We start from the raw sequence: 9,701 nt of genomic DNA, 5'->3' as shown, positions 1-9,701 counted from the left end.
ACTTTGTTAGTCCCATAGAACCCATTTAAGGAGCACAGTCGCAGCAAATGCAGCTGTGGCTGTGTTATGCTGTAGATAGGAGCTTGAATCAGTCCTTAGGGTGCTGCTGCATTGGGGAGTCATTTTTGTTTCTATGTTTTGCACATAATTTCTATTGGTAACAGCTTAGAGGCAGGTCTTATGTAAATAATTCTAAAAACAATAAAAAATCTAAAAGTTAACAAATATTTGTATATTTCAAGTGCAAATGCAAACGTTATGCATTCTTCATGTGACAAATAAATCTAGATCATATCATACCTCAATTACTTTTGTGAAATATTAATTTATCATTTGGTATAACAGATGAATACAGATGAAATAAATGCCATATTACACACCAACCTCAAAATCAAAGTCAGTGGTGTGATTCATTTGCTAAAATAATGTCCAGGGATACTTAAAAAAATCCAGATATTTGTAAAAGACATAAAAATTTTCCCATGTTATCCTCCCTGCTGATTACAGCTTATATTTTATCACAGGGATTCTCATACTTCATCCTTTCTACTACCCCAACTGGGCAGTGCCAATCTGTACAGTGGCATAACCATGCCACGCCAACACAACATCCCCTGATGGGAGAACAGGTGTTGGACAGGGTCCAGTGGAGCAGAGCGAAGTGGGCTGCCATGATATATCAGATGAACCGGCCAGCACCGACTCCTCTGGCCCCAGGGAGGGGGACCCGGCCATTTATTAAGTGTGTGTCTGTGTGTTTGTGTGTAGAGGTCCTGTGAGGGCAGCAGCGGTGCAACAATGAAACCCAACAAAAATGATTGGGACCCAAGCTGCTACAGGGAACCAGGCTGAGCTGGGGAAGCCCTTAAGAAAAACTATAAAGGCTTCCTTCAAGCAATTAATAATTTTATAAGACAAAAAGGAGACATTTTATTGATAGTAAAAGAGAAGAAGTCACATTAAAAGGCTGCAGACTTTCTGTCAGCACTGTCTGACAGATACACGGCAAATTATGCTTTAATATTAACTCTGTAAATGAAAAATCCAAATTCAGTTGATTTTGTTTTCTTTTTTAATTTTGGGTGGCCTTAAAACAGACTCCCCACTAACTTGTACTTTGTGACTCAGACCTTAAGAAACTGGTTTATTGGGTTTTTGAGATCAGTTTCTCAAGTCCCTTTACTGCTAATTTTACAGCCAAAATGACACTCGGTATGATGATTTGCTAAGTCGCTGTGGAGCCATATTGGCCTAGGCAAGGCTTGTAGTTCCTGTTAATGGGTTGAATATAATATTTTATGTCCCGTTGCTATAGCCACGGTGCTTAACTTGTGATGTAAAAATAGTCAGGCCCATTCATTTTAGTATAAATACTTCACTTCGCTCCACAGACTGAGCTGTATGTAAAACATGTCTATTTGAATGTGCCCTAGCAGAGGGAAAAGGTATTGCTACTTTACACATAATGACGGCCCAGGTCGTTTGGTTGAGAATAATGGTGGTTTCGCTGTAAAGCATATCACTCTCATTAGGTTTTTACACACTGGTCGTGCCTAACTGGAGATGCACTTGTCTGGATACACACACACATACATGCTTGCATGCACACATAGACTACACCCTCACAAACACACACACACACACACACTCATATCCATCTCTAAAGTCATTAAATCCCTTTGAAAAGAGGCCTCATTTGAGAGAAGCAATAAAATTTTTAATCATTTTATTACCAAAAGAGTATTTAACAAGTGGGTAATGAAACGCCAAAGGCAGGTTAGCTGAGTTTAACCTTCATAGAGGAAGCCATGTATCACATGCTGCCCCCAGGCATGGTGGGACAGAAATGTCATCCTCCATTATCCACCATACCTGAAGTGTGGCTTTGCGCGGCTGGCAGGCAGGCGTCTCGCTCTGCAAGGCAAGGCTGACGGGAAATTAGGGGGAATTCAATTAATGGACGTTTTTTACGCACCAGGGAGAGGGCACAGCTGCACACACACCTTAATGCGTGATGCACACATAGTGTAAGAAAGGTAACACACTTGCGAATGCACATACACATATCTCCAAGCATATCCTACATGTCCCGCACAGTGAGGGGCAGCTGATGGGACAGGAGGAGCAGGAGAAAAGCATGTTCTTTCCCCAGTTACCGGTCACCATCTCTCTTTGGAGCTCTCGTCACTTTGTCACATCTACTTTCTTAACTTTTTGTCTTCTTTCCTCTGCATGTATGAAGTCAGCTGTGTTGAGTCTTGCATTCTCTCAGTCTTCTTCAGGATAGTATAGCAGGGTCGCTCCATCGCTTTCCCTCAGTGGGTCAGTTAAGGAGAAAATGAGGCAGAGGGGGACACTTACTGTCTGTCACCATAAAAGAACCATACCTACTTACCTGCTCCCAATAGCTCATATAAAACACTGTTAAACTGCGGTGCAGGGTAAATTGTGGCTTTGTGTGCACGCCCACTTCCAAGAGTGCATGTGAAAGAGAATGAGAGTATGGCAGGAGAACAAAAAAGGGAGGGACACATCATTCAGTAAATGCACCTGTTCAAGAATCTTAGTTATTTATTTATTATTTTCCTGAAAAGCAATCATCAACCAAGTTTTTAAGGGAGGGGAAACACACCAGCCACCTCTGGAAGAACCAAATATAGCTCCTTACATTACATCTTCCAATTCATTTGACATGCAGGAATAATTTATGGTTGATAACAAAAATACTCTATTTTCAATAACAAGCTTCTGTGGTACTTAGAGGGACTGGCCCCCAAAGTTAATTGAAAAGTGTCCTGGCCCTCATTTGCATAAGAAACACATTTAAAGGTGAAAAATTATAAATAAATATGCGGCCACCTGTGAAATATGGCTTTTGGCCTGCTGGTCATTTATAACTTTGCCTTTAATTACGTGACAGGCTGGGGTTCTGCAGCTGTAATGAGAGGCTGGAGTGATGGAGAGGAGTGTGGGAGAGACAGAGGGCTATAGGTCATTTAGTGTATGAACAGACAAACATGCATGCAGAAGCACACAGATGGACAGACAAGCATGCACGTTGAAAGACTGAAACTATATAGAGACACTCCCACATGGCTTTCGATACACATAGGTAAACAAAGAATATACACAGAGTCGGAGTCAAAATGCAATTTTAATAATATCGGGATTCCCGTGCGCCCTGCGACAGACTGGCGACCTGTCCAGGGTGTACCCCGCCTCTCGCCCTATGACAGCTGGGATAGGCTCCAGCGCCCCCCGCGACCCTGAAAAGGATGAGCGGAAGCGAATGGATGGATGGATGGATGGGATTCCCATGCATTATATTTTGAAGACTTGTAATCGAAATCAGTATGTAGCACAACTTGCACCTTTTGATGACAAGTCTAGCATCCTGATCAGTGGAGATACTATCCATCCCAGTAATCAGGACGCATCAGCTCCTTAATGCTCCCTAATGCTTGATATTTTGACATTTGCCATCCCGGGAAACAAAGTTAAAACGGGCTGCTGATCATTTTCCTCATACATCCACAGTTAGGGCAGCATTACGGTACAGTGTTTGGCACTGTTGCCTCATAGGAAGAAAGTCCTGGGTTCAAATGCACCGGCCAGCTGGCGCCTGCTTATGTGAAGTGCGCATATTCTCATGCTCATTTTTCTGTGTGGCGTTTGCTTGCTCTCTCTCTGCCTGTGTTTCCATGTGTCAACACAGTGATGCTAAGACACACAAAAACAAAACCTGTGACAAATACCTGTGGCATTTCTGCATACTCAACAAAAAGCAAAAAAGACTGACTACATGAAGTCAAAGTAAGAAACTGAGAAATAAATAAAACACACCTGTACACAAATAATGCTACAATTCCTTTGTTGAAAATTTAATACATTCTTTTTATTTTTTCTTTAATATGCATTTTTTTTTTTTTCATTTCTTGGAATGTAGCGCAGTAAGTGTAATGATTTTCTAATTCAATACCTGGTGAAGGCCTTTTAACAAAGCGTTAGAAATGTATCCTGGATAGGTTGTATTTGCAGACTCTAGCAAATTTCAGACAAACATATTAAATGACCAGTTAAAACTAGCTATGACAAAAGTGAGGCAGGGAGAGACAGACATGCATTACAGATCATCATTCCATATGTAGACAAAAGACTGGGTGGTGGCTATGCAGCGTGTGGCACTTCTGTCAGTCTCTCCTCACTCCCTCACCTCCTCTCTCCCTCCCTCCTTCTCCTTTATGCATAAAGAAAACAGCTTGCATTGCCCTGCAGGTACTACCAGAGCGCCGCGCCGCCGCGCACTGCCTTCACTTTCACCTTCACTCCTTCTCTGCGGTCACTTCCCGGTAGAGCTTGCGCTGCAGCAGCAGCACTTCCTGGGGTGTTCTTTCTCTCTCTCCCCTTATCTCCAGCCCCCCCAATCTCTTAATAGCAGTAGAGAGAGGAGGAATGAGGGAAGGAGTCATAAGCATGCCCCGCCCCAGCTCAGTAAGTCCTATTATAAGTAGAAGAAGGCGATATTTCACCATTTCACCCTCCAGAAATATTACAAGATAGACAAGCAAGCAGGGGCTAATCCCTCGGATGAAATTAGTGGTGGAGGGGTTAGCAGCAGGATGGACGGATGATAGAGGAGGGGGGAGGGTTCTGGGGTGGGTAGCTGAGCCCAGCTAGAGGCAACTCGTCCATAGGGATAATTACAAGATGCTCCTGGGGTCTGTCTGTCTGTCTGTGGGCTCTATTGGGCTGGCCTTCATTTTTGATGGCTCTATTTTCAACACAGGGGGTGTGGGGGACTTGCTCTCTCTCCCTCACTCTGTGCGCGTGGGTTGCCCTTTCTTTCTGTGTCTCCAGTGCTTCAAATACATAGTAAAAGCTATTAAGATTGAAATTGTTCTAGGGGCAGTGAGCGAAGGAGGGAGAGAGAGGACACACTCAAACCCCACAATGGACTGTTTAATAATGGTGTGTATGTATGTGTGTGTGTGTGTGTGGGTAGAGGTGGCAGGTCCCGTGGTATTTTCTTTTATTCCAAGCTACATTTATCTCAAATTTATAATAGCAAGCTTGAAATTGTGACCATAACGCCTCATTTAAAACTTAGCATCAGATTTATTCCTCAACTTCAGTTTATCTGACTTTTCTAGTTTTTATTTAGTTATCAACCAGTCTAGTGGGAGAATACCTTGTATTTTTTTAACATTTATTTATTACTGATCATTTCTAAATAAAATTTAGAACACAAATGAGAAAAAAAAAGTGATTAAAATTTTCCTACATTGCAGGTAAAAGTGAGCAGATCTCCCTCACTCCCTCTTTGGTCAGTGGTTGGGAGGTGAGTGTGGCAGCAGAAAGCTTTGACCAGCACACTGACCTCTCTCTAGGGAAACAATGACTTTGAAAATGCTGGAACACACATGTACGCTTCCTCTCTCTCTCGCACACACACATACACACAGTCACGCACACACAAAATGAAGAATGGATTGGGCAAACTCATTCATCACTTTCGCAAATATAACAGGCTATTGTAAGAGCTCGCAAAACAGGAGACAAAAGCCAAAACAGTTGCACTTTACTCTGACACATTACCCACCTACTGTGCACACATTTGCAGGCACAGATCTGCATGGATATACATTTCAGTGCATTTACTAAAAATTAAAAACTTTTATCTGAATTTTGGTCATAATACAGATGAGCAACTTTAAAAGAAATAAAATTTTATCACTTTCACATGTACTTGATGTACCACTACTTTACCAACACCTCATAAAAAAACACTTTCAGTATTTTCTTCTCCTATAGCAACCCAACCTGGGACCGATTGACTGGAAAACTTTATGTTTTATTGGAGCATAATTCTCTGAAAAAAATGGCCCTTTTAATGTATTCATTTTAAAAATATTAATAAATGCTGCCTGTCATTTCTCAGTGGATATTCCTCTCGAGCATGTTGCTGAGTCTAAAGAAATGTTTGTCTCTAAAGAACTGGTGAGTGAGACTTGCGCAGCAGCTGAGGTGTTCAGTATTGGACCTGTAGATGGAGCTCTGCACCAGGAAATGATACAGAACTGTGGTGGAATGTGGACCATAGCGCAGAATAAGAGTATGTGTGCGCGCGTGTGTGTGAGGGAGAGAGAGCGGGAGAAAAGGGAAAATAGAACAAGAAAGATGGAAAGCGTGTATGTATGTGGGTGTGTGTGTTATAAAAAGAAGAAGAGGGGAGTAGAGAGAGAGAGAAGTGTACAGTACCTGATGTTACAGAATAGTCTAATGACCGTCCTTCTTTGTCTTTGAGCCGGCAGACAGAGTCATCCAGCACATTCAGCACCAGAATAGCTACAGAACAACCACGCATAAAGTGAAGTTATAAACAAAAAAGAGCACACTAGATCATCGAGAGAGACAGGGCCAGGATGACATTTCCTTCTGATAACTGCATCCTCTCACATAATTCACAGAATCGCCCGCATGCCTGGACTGGAAACTCCTCTGGGTTCAATTAGTTATGAAAACTATTGTTTCGAGCCTAAACTTCTATTAAGAAAATGGAACAAGCTGATTATTTAATGCTTGAATAGGTTTACATCTTAAATGACAGAAAACGGGCTTACAAATAAAAGCAAAACAGGAAAAAAAAGAAGAAACATACATTCCATCACACATGTAAATTATAATTGAGGGTAAATGTAACTGTAATTACAATTAGGGTTTTGTTTTATATTTCTAGTTGAGGTTGTTATTTCCCAAACAATAAGAAAAAAATATTTTACTTAAACAACAACATAATGGGATTTTTTCCTCTCGGTAATCAGAGTGTAATTAGAAATAAAATGGTTAGTGATATCTCGCAGTAAGGAAGACATACAGAATAGACTGTGTATATTTGTTATATTATCATCACATCTATGTGAAGAGAAACATTTATTCAAGGTCAGATGAATAACTGACCCAGTGGTTAAGCAGCTGCCACATTTTGTCACATACAGTTACACTGTAATTACACTGTGATTACAGAATCTAAGCAGCAACAAACGCAGACATAGAGCGATTTGATTCTTTGTCAGGTTGAGACACGAGCAGTAAGCGCAATTTTCTTTTTTCAGATCATCTGCAAAAAAATTACATATCCTAAGCTAGTTCCTCTTTATAATAACGCGCATCTTGTGGATAAGCGCTTGAATAATTCCTGCCTCAATCTAAGAGCCACTGAGTGACACATATGTCATATTGTTTCCATCCACCTTTTGCATGAAGGCGTTTCAGGGTAAAATCTGTTTATTCGGTGTTAGTGGCAATGACATTAATCTGACAGGGATTCCAGTCTAAAAATAGAAACACAGATGTGACCAAAAGACACATTCAGTGCTGCGGTCTTCACTGCGCGTCGCAAAAGCGTGTATGTATAGCCAAATGAAAAGTGGTGATATACAACAAAGTGACAAAAAGAAAAAGCAGATAGCAGATTTTTTTTTTTAGGTCAAATCCAGATTATTATTATTAACTGGAGAAGTATTCAACAAATCAATTTAAAATAGTAAAAACATATTCAAGTAAATTTAAAATAAGTTTGCCTAGTTTGTAGATTTTGTATTTTTTAATCTTCTATTTTGTTTGTTTGTTGTTTAAACAATTATTATCATTACTATTATTATTAATCTACCTTGCATTTTTTTTCAGTAATTCTCATTCAAATGATTTGAAGGCTCAGATGTCAGGCTGACAATCCATGTGCAAATCGCAGGGAAAAAACCAAAACAATTAAATGCTTCAGAATTTGGTTTCAATAAAATATCCAGGAAATGATCAATGTCACATATTTTGCCTTTTCAGCATTTAGCTACTGATTAAATATTGCAGGAGATTTTTGGGCCATATGCTGTAATTTAACAGAAACTGCAGATGCACGTTTACATATGTTGGATCCTGCTCTGAATATAAAAAAGGTGTCCTTGACAGTGACTCAGCCCCTCTGTATTGATGCTTTCTATCATTATTTAATTGAACTTTTCTAAGATATAGTGTTGCGCTAACCCAGATGAGGTTTCAGATATGGAGAGAGGTAAAAGTCAAACTCTTGTTTTCTATCGCAGCTTTTCATAAGCTGTTGATTAAACGCGGGACAATGTTCCAGCTTTTCTTTAAACCATCCAGATTGTTTTTAATATATTTATATACTTTATATCATGTGGATAACAGCATTTAATTTTGTGATGTTGTGTGTGTTGACCAAACAGACATGTAGCTTTTAAAGGAATCGGGGAACTTTTGCATTTTAATCTCTCCCTCTTGTAGTGTTACTTCTTTTATTTGCAGCCACAGGGGAGGTCAGAGAGAAAGGGTAACTATATACTGACATGTATGGGAACCACTCAGCGTCCAGTATACTGCATATGCTATCATTTTAGCTTTAATCGTTTTTCCTAAACAGTGTTTTCCCTAAACATACACACTTTATATTCAACAAAGTGTGATGGCTTTTTGGAGTGCAATGAAAAGGTCACAAAGGTGTTGATGTCATTCATTAATAAAGCATTCGATTTAGACATGCCAACAAAAATGTGCTGTAATTTGTTTCATCGTTTTTTTATAGTTCAGACAGGCTTTGACTTAGCCATCATCACCTTTATACACCCTCAAGGTGTCTCTCACATATAAGGACACGCACACGCACACACACACACACACACACACACACACACTAGTGCCTCTTTAGCGCTCACCATTTCACTGTTCCGCATGTCCCACTCAGCAGTGTATGAAAATAAAGACAGCGCCCTTGCCAAAGACACACCAGTGTTGCGAGTCAGCCTTGTTTTTTCTTTCAAGTTTCCTGATTGGATTCTTTGTCACTGCATGAGGAGTTTGTCAAATGAGTCGTGACAGAACTCGGAAAAACAATTCATAAACGTGTATTTTTAAAACCATATTTAATGCTAAACTGTTAATATTAAAAATAAATTATTAGTAGTATCTAGTGTTAGTATCAACGTAAGTACTTTAAATGCTGACATATACATTTAAAATAAAAAAAGAAAATTACAAATAATAATAAAAAACTAGACATTATACTGTTCTTTCTTTAAATTGCCCAAAATTATTTTTATGCTACATTTATTTCTATCAAGTGTTTTTTAATTATTGTCTTAATTAAAACACATAACGTATTTCACCCAGTGAAAATCCCAGTTTTGCTTATATTTCCATGTTTCTAAATTCCATGTTCCCATAAACAATGCTATAAATGACATGTCTCAAGAATACATGAGGGCAGGGGAGGGACACACTCTTTTTCTCTCTTCCTGTCTGTCCAAGTGCTCTGACTTTGGTTTTTGCATGATAGTTCCTAACGGTTAAAACTAATGAATTGACCAGCCTCGGGGAGGTATATATAAACCTATTAGCTTTAATAAAGTCTGAAGGTATAAAATTACTCTCTGAGGTATTTCACTATACACTTAGTACTCTCTCCAAGCTAATAATATCAGCTTCTCTTTCAAGTACATTGTCGTGGTCTTTGATTGCATTCTGGGGGTCTGTATGCACAATTATTTTCAATTTAACCACTTAGATGACAGAGACGGGAGCAGAAAAGTGTGTGGGGAGATGTGTTGTCTATATTTATCCTCAGAGACAACTCCAGAGTGTTGAGAGACAGAGACGGATATGAGAGATTGAAAAACAGAAATTAAAAG

This window comes from Oreochromis aureus, linkage group 1 (genome assembly GCF_013358895.1).
Source record: "Oreochromis aureus strain Israel breed Guangdong linkage group 1, ZZ_aureus, whole genome shotgun sequence".
Taxonomy (NCBI): Eukaryota; Metazoa; Chordata; class Actinopteri; order Cichliformes; family Cichlidae; genus Oreochromis; species Oreochromis aureus.
This window is presented reverse-complemented; position numbering follows the sequence as displayed.